At 33.5% G+C, this 13,491-nt stretch overlaps 1 long non-coding RNA gene across 1 annotated transcript; it reads left to right on the forward strand.

Moving 5' to 3' along the window:
* Positions 1 to 7,822: 7,822 nt before the first annotated feature.
* Positions 7,823 to 10,988, forward strand: LOC140955224 (uncharacterized). The gene is made up of 2 exons (XR_012169024.1): positions 7,823 to 9,583; positions 10,186 to 10,988. It is a non-coding gene; the product is annotated as an uncharacterized lncRNA (long non-coding RNA).
* Positions 10,989 to 13,491: the final 2,503 nt, after the last annotated feature.

Here is a 13,491-nt window from a genome sequence, read left to right on the forward strand (position 1 = left end):
TGGATTATACTTGCTTTTGATGAAGCTCTCTAGATTAGATGATCATCTAACATTAGATGAAAATTTGATAGTAGATAGATGATCTATCATATACTTTTAAAAACTAATAAAATAAATCTAGATCTAAGAAAATGTATGAAACAATCATGACTAATTAACTTCTTAAAACTACAATGATAATAATAGATCTAATTGGTGAGATGGATTTAAATTTTTATGGGTGATTTTATATGAAATTTTTTCTAGAATAGCTACTATATTGCAGAATGAACAATCGGATCTTTCAAAATCATATTTTGAGCATTAATGCTCTTAATATGATAATTTTTAGTATTTTTCTATGTTTTTTTGGACTGTGATTTAATTTGGAGTTTTTTTTTCCTTTATGATTTTATATTCCTTGTTGTTTTATAAGGAATATAAGATTTTCTGATTTATTTAAAAGTCATGTAATCTCCTCTTAAGGAGATGGCCATCCTATGCTTTAATTTTCAGAAAATAAATTACGAAATCAGGATTCACGTTTACAATTATCTTCGCCCATTAATTTTTTGCCTCTTTCCTTGTGATTCCTTGTCATTTTTGTCCAATGTAGCTTCCACCCGCATCATAAGTTTTCTTTGGTTTGTTCGTACTTCTGATATCCAGTGGCTCCACTTAAGCTTATGAAAACTCCAAGTACTTTATCTCCGAAGACCGACCAACATTATTGGAAACAGAATGTGCAAAATTAATGATGTATTTGATAGCTTGATTCTTGTTGTTCATGGAGAAGAACAAATTTTTAGTTTGTATTAGTTCATACTAGCCGAGTAGCCTGTATTGTTTAGTAGAGAATGGAAATGCATTGAAGGAAGCGAAATGATTACATGCACGGATTGTAAGCAGATCAAAGGATGGTGATGTTGCTATTTGCCGCTGAAGTTAATTGCTATCTGCGAGTAGAATAGGTTTTTGCAACTTCTAAGATGTAAAGTTGGCAGGGTTGAAGAGTGAAACCTGTAGATACAGTGCTTTGGTAATGCCCATCACATGTTTGATAAAAATTCAAATGAAAAGGGCGATCTTATAATTATAATTTGTAATTTTACTAGATGTTTTACAAATATCATGTTTTATATAGTGGTTAAATTTCACATCAATCCTAAAAACAAGAAGGTGTTGTAATAAGGTCCAGGAAATACTTTTTGAGATTTATTTTAGTTTTTTAGAAATATCATGTTTTAGAATTATTTAGAAAGTTTTTTTTTATCTATTATAAATTAAGTTATTTAAATTATATTTATGTTTTAGTTTTTCTATCATGATATTTTGAATAAACTTATATTTTGAGTAATGTAATATTTTTTAACACATGTTGCATCAAGAGAAAGAGAATTCGGCGACACTTCCATGTAGGCATTAAAGACAATATTGAAAAATATTGTACAACACCCATGCTTTATCTAAAGGGAGCGTTCAACGTCTACTCGCTGACATAATTTTTTTTTAATATTTTATATATTGTTAAAAGATAAAAATATCCCTGAACTCATATGAAATAAGAAAAAAAACCTTGATATTAACACTAAAATGACCCTAAAAAAGCTTTAAAGCTATTTTATATCACGAGAGCACTTTTAATGTTTATTAAAAAATAAAATGACCACGACAAAAACTAAATATATATATATATATATATATATATATTTTTGTCTAAAAGGTTATTTTAATAAATCTATTGTGAAAAAATTTAAAAAAACGTCTGTGCACCCAATGTTTTTTTAAAGATATTTATGCCCTTTTAAAAGATAAAAATACCCCTATTCCAGGACTTTATTTCTGTGATGAGAGGGGTAAAATAGAAAAAACAATGTAGACTCACATGCATAGTGTTTTCCCACTTCTTTTAGAGTTCTTACGCTGATAATTATTTAAATGTTGGAAGTTAAAAATAGTCATCTCACTCGTCCTTTTGACCTTTTTATCACTTGGTACGACCATCAAGACAGAAAGTCCAAGCTCAAACTGAGCTGAGTACGTACCTAAGGGTATAGCTTACAGGCAACAAACATAGCAGGGAGCAGTAAGCAGTGCTGTATCTAAACTCAAGAGGTGGAAGGATGACCTGGATTCTCTTATTACAGGGGAAGATGTGAACAAGAACAAGACATAAACAGAGAAAGAGGTCTCACTGTACTTGTTGCTCTCACTAATTACAATGCTACAACCTATACTTAACAAGTTCTTAGGTGCTTAAAAAGTCCTCTCCTCGGTGATCATACAGCATTAAATTATAGTAAAACTTTGAGGTGTCAAATTATATATAGGAGAAAGTGTACAATGACAGATGGGCTGTCTAGAAAAAAAATTCAAAAAATGGAGAACGTTACCCACGCAAGCTCCAGCATGTGTTTGTTTTCTTCACTTTACAGAGAGAGCATGACTGTATCAGTATCTCCCACTCTTTCTCGATCCAGTCACCAAATTGACTTGAGTATCAAAAAGCTGCCTTCTAAATTATAATAAAGTTTGATTAACCCTTTTTCTTCCCCGCCTTTCAACTGCTCCTGCAATTGACACGCCACCACACGAACCCCGTGTAGATGGAGATAGGTGGCACGTGACCATGCATTTTTAAAGCTTGAGAATCCATGTGGGTACAACTGGACACGATGGTGCTTGCTGGAGAGCAAATTAAGATGAGAAAACGTTGATTAATTTAATACTATTACTGTTGCGTTTTATTTTATTAGCAGCTAGTGTTTGATTGGTAAATTATTATACGATTCAGAGGGCGGAGTCGACAACATGGGTTGCAGATGCAGGATTTGACATTTACGTGTTGTTTCTATCGATCTCACTTCTCGCGCGCTCTCTCTCTCTCTCTCTCTCTCCCTCTCCCTGTCTATATATAGAGACACAATTTTCAAGACTGTGAAAGCGTTGAAATATGGAGCCAGTATCGTCCTCTCCGTTTGTCACTCTGATATACAGTAGATAAAGAGAGAGAGAGAGAGAGAGAGATGGTGGGGGAGCCTTGGTTGTGTTATAGAGGTGATAGCAAACATGGCAGCACGTCTTACGGGCACCAATCCAGCTCAACCTCAACATTGAAAACAAAAGCCTAGTTGTTTTCAACCGAGTAAGGCTGTGCAAGTTCCATTATCTACTAATCCTCATGGCTAATTAATTGTGATTAATCATGTCTGGAATCAAATGGCCACAGGTAATACTTGCAGGAGAAAAAAAAAAAAAATTGATGAAAAGAATCACCCTGCATGACCCCTATACCTAATCAAGGCAGCTGTGACGATTGAGGAGCAAATCACAGCGGCATTCTGATGAACGGCAATATAATTATCCATCGCCATACTATTTTCTTTGACTTGTGTAAATGTCAAATGTTAAGAATCTCGTCGCTTGATTTCCCGGTGGAAAGTCTTGTCCAATAAAGTGCTAATAAAATTCACATTTGTCAAGAAAGCAAAAGCTAGATGACTCTGAAGTATGAACAGCGCTGGGCCAATCTTTACTTATCATTGAAATAAATGTTAAAGAGACAACGTTTCAGGTGAGGTATCTTTCAGCACTGCAACATGCATTGACAATTTATGACTCCAAACCACGAGTGCCCAGCGTCGTCTCGAGCATGATTGACGTGTGACCAAATAGGTAATTAGATCCTCATGATCCATTTCCCCTAACAATTTCAGGCTCTGGGGGCCAAGAGGAGGAGACATGCATTTAAATTCTCAGAGCGACGACACGGGGAAGAAGATGGACCCATTTGTAAATGTATTAAGGCGATGTGCATAGGAAAGATGATGCGGGACGATGCCCAAGTCTCTATCTGGACACCAAAGAAAGTAGATGACAGTTTTTTAATAAGACCAAAGAAAATCTTTATTTCAGGGTCACGTCCCGATTTGTTTCCTTTCGTCAATAAATTATAGATTTGATCAATGTAGTAATACAGCTAATGGTTGATTGATTTTCTTAAGGAGCGCAAGTAACCCACGTAATTGGATCACAAAGCATGGAAAAACTCTAGTGGTAAATCAAATTTAAAATATTTAATTTCATCTAGAATAGAACAACGCAATTATAAGTTAGGATGCTGATGGTGTTTGATGCAATGCTTGGATGAACAAACATGATCAATACATATTGAAAAAACATAGTATTTTTTGCCATTTGTCTACAAGGATAATTAATTTTTTTAGTTAGAAAGATAAAAAAAAAATTTTAAGGTTTGGCAGATTAAGTCAGTTAATTTGAATTTTTTTCATACTTTAATGTTGGGTTGATTGAGAGATTAAGCTTTATAATATTGTTAATTTGGCTTCTATAAAGTTTATCATGGTCTCATTACTTGAAGTCATGGGTTATGTGGTTTAACCCTGATGACTCAAGTCTTTTTAGGTTATTTTTAGTTAATTTTTCTTAACTTTTATCATACAACATTATATTTATTAAGAAATTAGGCTTCATAATTTATTTCAAGTTTGCGCATTCTTATGAGATTAATCTTAGACTCATAACCCAAATCATGATTTTAGCAAGTAATTTTTTTTTATCTTTTTTTAATTGATTTGTTTTTCAATTTTATATTTCAATATTAGATTGATTGGGAATCAAATTTCATAATTTGCTTTATATGAGATTATTACGGTCTCATGACTTGGGTAATAAAGTTGGTAGGTTGACTAAGGTTAACTACGTTGATCTAATAAAAATATATTGTCATCTCAATATTAAAAAAAGATATCATCTTAGATTTTTCTTAAGTCAAACTATATTTTTAATAGTTATCAAAATTATTTTTTGATCCACCAAGTCAACTGGATCATATTAAGTCATTCTCTAAACAATTTAAAATTTTTTGTTTACTAAAAAATACAATTTCTTGAAGTTTTTTTTTTAAGTAATTACCCTAAAAAAAAAACTTGTGGGGGAGGGGTAAATAAGTCTTATTGTTTGTTAAATGTCTAGTGAATTGACAAGTATGCTTAGAGTGAAAACAAGAGATTAAATCATAGGGTCGAGGCCTATAGGTTTTTTTTCCATTGTTTTTTTGGTAATTATTGGGATTTTTTTTTGGTAATTGACGGGATAATCAAGGACATATATGTCCTCTTATTAAAATTAAATATTATTTAATTAAGAAATGATGTTGTCGCATGAGAGACGTCCATTCATTTTAGGTAACACGTGCGGCGCTTCCTATTGGCAAAAAATATTATTTCATCGTGTCATCGGATGAGCTATAGCATCCTATTCCTCCTAATATGTACGGCGTGTGGTTGATGATTGTTGGGTGGTTTTCTTGTTAGTGATGTATTTTTTTTCATTTTCTTTTCTCTCTCCTACCCAAAAAATACAAGTTGATCCTTTTTTTTTTTTGTATTTCAACTTCAATTCTTATTCTTTTGATTTTTAGTTTTGTCTTTTGTATTTTTGTTAAAGTTTTTATTTATTTTCAATTTAATCATCTTAATTCTAAGTTTTCTTTTTAAATTTGTGAAGGGTAAAAATTTTGGTGGTTTTCAATTGTCATTCTTAAATCCAAGTTTGTGGTGGGTTTAGTTTTTTTGTAATTTTGATTCTATTCTTTTTATTTTTTTATTCTTTTTTTTATTTTTATTTTCAATTTAACCTTGCCGATCAATAAAAGGTTTATTATTTTCCTCTAATTTATTTTTAATTTTGATTTTCACCCTTATTGTTTTAATTTTAATTTTTTTATTTGAGATATTCTTGTGTAATTGATTTTATTTCCTGGTATAATCCTTCAACATTTGATTTGTTGAGGATTGGACTTCTTTGGTTTTTCTATGCATGGTGTTTCTAGTTTAATGATTTGTGTTATGGGTCTTAAAAGTTTTCTATCACATGGTTTTCGAACTCGACTCAAGAGTCAACCCACAGAAAGTCTTCGGTCACCAGTCAGGCATGTTAACCCAGGTCAATCTAATTTTTTTTTTGTTTTTATAAAAAATATAAAAATGATATCATTTTGAAAAATAAAATAAAAAGGTCAATAGATTTTGATTGGGTTTCCCCATGGTTAATTGGGTTATGGGTTAACCCTTGTTTTTAATCGAATCATACGAGGTCAATTCTCCTATTTTTATTGAAACCCAACTTGGCCTACGCCCGGATCACCTAAATCATGAGCCAAACCTTCATGAAGGGTCAATTTATAAAACAATTACATGTTGAGTTATCCTAATCACATTATTGGGTTACAGATTTTTAGGTTGACCTGAGATGATTTACTTCTTATTATGCATTTACATATTTATCATGCAATCTTGAATTTACTTGATTCATTTTTTTTTTTATCTTGTTTTATCAAATTACATATTTTTAGAGGATTTTTTTTCATGTTATCATGATTATTTTGTAAAAAAAATTATATGTTTACTATTGTTGCTAATTTTTTTTATCTTCTTATTAAAATAAAAACGATTTATTCAAAAAAAATATATATTTTCTCTGAAATGGGCAAACAGTGCCTCAACGTTGCTTTTTTCACATAAAAATACAGAGCGGAGCGGCGGCCCATAGCTAGTTTTGACCTAAAGAAGAAAAGAAACGTAGTGTCGCCGAGGAATTGGAATGGGGTAAAAAGCCAAAGTGAAAAGGAGAGCGTGGACCCCTGACTCTATCTGTCGGTCATCGCCTTGAATTTCTCGCCTTTGTCTCAAAAGTGACACGGCAGACGAGGGTCCATCTTTCATGAAAAACAAAAACCTTAATTTTTTTAAGAAAACAATTCTTCTGCTTTCTATATATTACGGAGTATATGTATATTATATTTAATTTTCTTTTTCACTGTGTGTATATTTATATTAAATGGGCTTTCCATGATCGGGCAGCTCAATAACTCAACCACTCCTCTGACCCGATTCTAGGCCTCCTTTACTTTGATTCCTTTATATATTATTGACAATTATTTTATAATAATCACATATATAATAACAGCTTTTGTTTGCATGGTACGAAAGTCTCGCCTTCCTGTGGATCCATGGTGGTATTTAAGCCACCGTTAAACATTATTGTACTATCTTTTTAAAAAAAAAAATTAATTTTTTTTACTTTGAAATTATTTTTTTGTATTTTTTTATATTTTTTATGTGTTAGATTTAAAAAATAAAATTTAAAAAATAAAAAATATTATTTTAATATAATTTCCAATAAAAAATATTTTAAAAAACAATCTTAAATATAATCATGGAATAAACATTTAATTTCTAGATAGGTTACATATTACAATACGCAGAACAGTCACAGTAAATAGTGTTCATGTACGATAACACCATCCAGCGATCCTAGCTAAAAATCTAAAGGTGGGTTTCACTTGTGTACATTTTCAAACTTGTACGAGGTGTTACCATCGCAGATATATGGCAAATCCAACGGTGGTTAAGGGCTTAAACGACAAAGATGAATCTATCATGAAGTTCACCATTAAAATAATATATTTTTTAAAAAAAATTATTTACATCAGAAAAATAATTTGAAAATAAAATAATTTAAAACGCTATTTTTGGAATGTAAAAACAAACGACAATATTCGTAGAGCATTATTTGAACGAAAATGGAATGAATGACTTTATAGTATATAAGTAGTATTTTGGGAAAAAAGTTGTTTTCATATATATATATATATATATATATATATATATATATATATAATATTATCTTAATATAATTTAAAATAAAAATATTTATAAAGTAATTATTATTATATTTTTAAATATGAAAGAGAGAGAGAGAGAGAGAGAGAGAGAGAGAGGAGATGCATGGGGTCGTGGTCATTTCTGGAACTGAGAAACCCCAGCTGGTAGGGTCGGGTCTGCGTCTATCTTTTGTCGTTTTAAACGTTTGCTTTCCACTCGTTTTACTCTTCTTATAACCCTCATATCATTCTCTTCATTATCTCATTCATCATCCACAATCTCTCTCCCCCCCCAAGCCCCCCTTGAAGATAGGCGAGACTCATGGGGGATAGAGAGATAAGAGACTAGTTAGAGAAACACCCACGTACCCGCACGAACAGAGGGAGCTTCTTTTTTTGAGGGGAATGTTGTCTGGCTCGAGGACTCTTTCTTGATCAGTCCAATCAAGTTTTCTATCTTTAGATCTAACATCTTAGATCATGTGTTAGGGTCGTCGGACCAGGCTTCATTCCCCCCAATTATTGCTTCCATTAAAGGTTTCTTCGAGGATTCGATCATGGTTTGCATGTAAGGGTTTTGTTTTTATTTCTTTTATTTCTACTTCAATTGCTTATTTGTTTCTTAGTCTCTGCAGATAGAATAAGCAGTTTTTTAATCATTGGTTTTTCGTTTTAGGCTTTAGGGTTGGTAGTATGTATGCAGATTGGTGTAATCATGTTCCCCCCCTACCAATCTCCAATGTTGAGAACTAAAAAGTCTCATCATTACTCTTTTTTCAGGTTTTCTTTTTCCCTGATCATGTAATGATGGTTTTTTCTTTTTTTCTGTCAGTCTAAAAGCCTCCTGTAGTTCACTATTAGGTAGATTTTTGCCATGATGGCTTTGTGTATCTGATCTGTCTGTTTGTGCTATTTTCAGATCTGGCTTTGAACTTTTTGGAAATATTTCTTCTATTCTTCCTTCTTGCTTTATAGGGTCACATGCTGCAGCTGTGGCTCCGATCTCAAAATGAATATATTTTACAAAGAAAAGGTCATGTGCAGTGTGAAGATGTACAAGCAAGAAAGGGATGCACTTTCTCTCCTTGTTTGCAAGTCTCTCGATTCTTTAGAGAAAGAGATACAAAACTTGATGGCACTAAAGATTTAGATATGGTTTTTAGATTCAAAATCTTTGCTCGGATATTTGAAGTTTTCCACAGTCGTGCCCTTTCTTCCCTTGATTGTGCTTTCAGAAGACTGTTATTTTCTCAAATCTAAGCTAAATATGTGAACATGGGAGGCTTCCTATGCATGGCTGCCCGCAATTTGAAAATGCGTTATCTTCTACCTGGCCTTCTTTTCTCTGGGTTCGGTAGTAAACATTATACCTCTTCTTTTTCTTTTTCTTTTTTTTTTTAAAAATATATTTATGCTTTCCCTTGAAATGCTATTTATATGGCAAGCTAGAATTATACTTTGAAACGAGAACAATTATGTCATTTCCAGGAGTTTGTGCCCGAGTGTTGTGTGTCATTGTCAGTCACGTCATGGAAAGAGGCTGCCTTGGCAAAGTTATCTCTCAATTACAATCCTAATTCTTTTTAAAGACGAGCTATTGGCTTAAAGCAGTACCTCCCATTTTTTTATTGCTCAGAAATTCTATTTTTGTTTTTTAGTTTTTACTTTACTAGATAGGAAATGGTAAGGAAACGATATTGGCGAAATTACAATCTCCTCAATTAAAGCCCTAATTCTTTCTCAAGACGAGCTACTGGTCCAAGGTTATAAGTTCCCGTACCTTATAGCTCACAAATTAAAGTCTCTTTTGACAGATCAATACTGATCTCAATTTGATTTTAGATGTTATGTGTTAAACAGCAGGTTTATGAAGTCTCCCCTCAAAGCTTGGTCGGTTTCTAGAGGAGCATTATGCGGGTAAGACCTCATGTTTTCAGTGAGTTTTTCTCTATTTTTTGTGAAGCTATTGTTCGTTTTTGGGAGTCAACTTTAATGGGAAGCGATGACATGGGATGTTGAATTTTGGTGAGCATTTTTGTTCTATCTTGCTTGCCTCGTTGCCCATTATTTTCCTTACTTTCCTCATGTGAGCTTAATAGATGAGATCCTTGCTAAAAGATGAAAACAAAAACCGTAAAGTAAGATTTGAAAGATGGCAAAAGAGTCGCCCTATACTGTAGGCAAACACAGGTATATATGCCCAGTTATATATGGGCCTAAATAATCTTGTTTCTCTCCCTCGCACAAGCATACATGGGAGCACAAAATGAAAGAAAATCACAGAGCAAGAGCATGGCGAAAGGTCACGAGGAGAAAGAGCCACATGAATACCAGTTTATTCTATGTCACTGAGTAACCTAGAAAGCAAAGTCCATTTTTTAATGTTTTTACAGATGTCAGCATTTGTACCTTGAGATCAGCCTGACCAATCTTTATGATTTTACTCCTGGATATGGGTGCTTAATTAGACTTCTTTTTCTGTTTTTTTGTTTTCTTCTCACCATCTTTTCCTGTTTCAGAATTTTTCCTCTAGCCCTTTGTTGAAAAGGGGATTGCATGTATGAATGCTGTCTCGCAAAGCTCCACCTTTTCGGAAATTGAATCTTTTGACCTTTGCAAACATAAAGTATCCCACTTTCTGCTATGCTTTTATCCATTTTTTTCCCCTTTAGTCTTTGATTTTATGGAGAGGGGCCATGCTGATGAATTCCTATGAAAGCTTTAAGACCACAATATCTTTCCATGGTGTGATTGGTATGTGTACAACCTGACCAAAACTTTATAGTAACTTTGTACTATTGGAGCTCCACGGTTATACTACAAAACTAGTGTAACCTAGACCTTCAAAATTAGTGAAGGATCCAATGCACGCATACAGCTTTGTCTTCGCCCCTTGTCCCTCAGCAGTCAAGAGTCAGGATGTCGGAGAGCATTAATTCTCATATGAACCTTATGTTGCGTGAATTGGGCCAATAGCAAAACTACAGTTTTTTTTGAAGCACTACAATCTTTCCTGCTGCAGACATAAAGTATAATGACCCCTGCCCTTTGAACCAAGACTGTCTCTAGCTATGATTTTTCTTGTTCACAGCATCACTGTTGAATAATTTTTTTAATGGGCAGCAAGCATCCATATATAGACTCTCATTGACAAGAACTTTGTGGAACAAGTTCAACGCATCCGAGAACTCTTCGGATGCCTTCGGTGCGGGAGCCTCTCAAATTCTTCTAATCTAAGAATAACACTTGTTTTTTATATTGAATTTAAGTGAATCAGTGTTCTCTTATTCTTACTGATAAGAACACAACCGCTTTATTTTTCGTTATTGAATAAAACATCATCCTTATATTTGACAAATTACAAAATCACGCGCTAAGATCGAAAAGTCTATGGTCTAGCCGTCAAGAAACGTAAAACCTTTCTTTTTTACATTGATATATAGGCGAGAATGAGTTCAATCCGAGAAATCATTCTTTGCTTGTGATTAATTACAGAACAGAAGTACGTAGTGGTGTTGCGTTTAGGCACTTAGCATTAGGGTACTTGTTAAGATTTGATCGAACCTTAGTTAATTTAACCTCTATACTCTAAATTAATGAATCTCAATTTCAAAATCCCAACTTCTGAATTCCTTCTTTAACTCGACAAGGTGGTGCTATCTCTAATCGAAACAGGAGTAACAAAAAAAGCGTCATCTGTATATGGCAGATTAGAAACACATGATTCTCAGTCACCTGAATTCTTTGCATTAGATTCTTCAAGTCTGAAAGCTCGTCGAACCAGTTTCGATAACCCTTCTGCTGTAGTTTTGAAAAGAAAAGGAGATGGAGAATCGCCTTGACAGATACCTCTAAACACTTGGAGCTCTAAGATAGGAATTTTCAGAGAGTTTATACAACATTAAGCAGCTTTTCCCAGGATCTAATAATTACGCCGAAGGGAAACCCTTCTTATCTGCAATGTTTTCGTGAACCATTGGATTGCAAGTTACTGTGTCCTGTTTCTTTTCATAAAAACATTTTAGATGTTATCCTATAGTTTTAAAAACATTTCAATGTCACACGTCTATTCATTAAATAGCCTACAAAACTGAGTTTTCCACTCGTTATTGATAGTTAAGGGTAGAATTAAATCTTAGAAATTATAATAAGGATAGCATTAGGAAAACCTGAACCATGGGGGTAGAAACCATAGATTAAAGAATCTAGAGGGATTCATCATTTGATGGTTCAATCATTAGATCTCAGGTGGCCAAGTAGCCTCGCCATTCTAATCATACCATGATCATTACAGACTTAGCTTTGACCGGTAGAGATAAGATGGAACCCTGCGGATATGTTGAATCAATGGAGTCCTGGTATAAGCCCTAGACCCGCTTCTACATTTTCTGTAATTAACAAAAAAGAAAAAAGAATAAGGAAAAGAGTCCGATAGAAGCACTAGATTCAGGCCCACTACGAGTCGAATCTATAAATTGATTTTAAGCTAGCAATAGTGTTGGGCTCAGCAAGTTTGTGGATCGGTGTTTCCTTAAGAAATATGAACTGAACTCCACAAAAGTGTAAGTCGGGCCCAAGAAAAAAAACACCGAGGTTACAATAGAAGCCCATGGGAAACAGAGTAAAAGACCGTTAAAATTACCGATCAACGAAGAGCGTGTTTGACACCGTTGCTTTTCAAATAACTTTTCATGCCGAAATGCATGCCAGTAATATTTTTTTTATTTTTTAAAAATCATTTTAGACATCAACACATCAAAACGATCCAAAAAATACAAACCGTATTAAATTTTAACAAAAACAAAAAAAATTTCAAATTTTTTAGGAATGCGGTTTCAACCGCGTTTCCAAATGCTACCGAATTCCTTTGACACTTCACGTAACCATCAAAACTAAAATCTCACTGGCTACGTGCAATGGTTCGTCAAAGCAGTATTTTTGGATCTAAAATAATTTGTCTTAATAAACAGTAAAATCAGTAAAATATTAATCTCTTTTAGTATATTATATAATTATTATTGTTTTTGTAGACATTGTAATCGAAACGGTTGCTGCCATGCAGCAGCAGCAGCAGCAGCAGCCATTATGTCATGGCTATCGTGGATGCAAAAGCCATGTCATGGTTATCTCTTCTTTTTTTCTTTCTTCAAAAAGCAAATCACACTCCTCCACTTCGGATGGTTTTCCGGTCTCCACTTCCTTGACTTTGCATCTTTCTGCCCTCATGGGTCTCCCTCTACTTGCTAGATAATATGTGTTTTCACGTGAAAAATATATTAAAAAACACGGTTTTACAAGAATGATTCGACTTGCTCTCGATTCAAAGAAGAAGAAGCGACGACAAAGTACAAGATATTCGATATACTATTAATTTCTCATGTAAATCTTTCTCATTTTGTGCATGTATAGCACACTACACCTATTTTTTATTTTATTTTACTCCCTCCCTCCAATGAAATGCAGCCAGCCTGATTACGGGACCCGAGGGTTATATTATCCTGTGCCTGATTCTGTTCTTCCCGACCATGTTCGAACCAAAAGAGTTGAGCTCGTGCAAAGGACGTAGTCCCAGGATTCTCATTCTACTCTCAGTTGTTTTTCACCAGTGGACGGTCACAAGCATCCAAAGATGAGATAAAAATATAAGAAATGTAATTCAATCAGATCAAGATTGAATATCATATGTTTATCAAGACAAAATACTTCAAGACAATCAATCTTTCCATCATATTGACATTAAATATCTTTTCAGATGAGTCTCGTACAAATTATTTATGTGTGAATAGGTGATTTTATTATTTATTTATTTTTATAATTTCTCCATC

Source organism: Populus alba, chromosome 2 (assembly GCF_005239225.2).
Source record: "Populus alba chromosome 2, ASM523922v2, whole genome shotgun sequence".
Lineage (NCBI taxonomy): Eukaryota > Viridiplantae > Streptophyta > Magnoliopsida > Malpighiales > Salicaceae > Populus > Populus alba.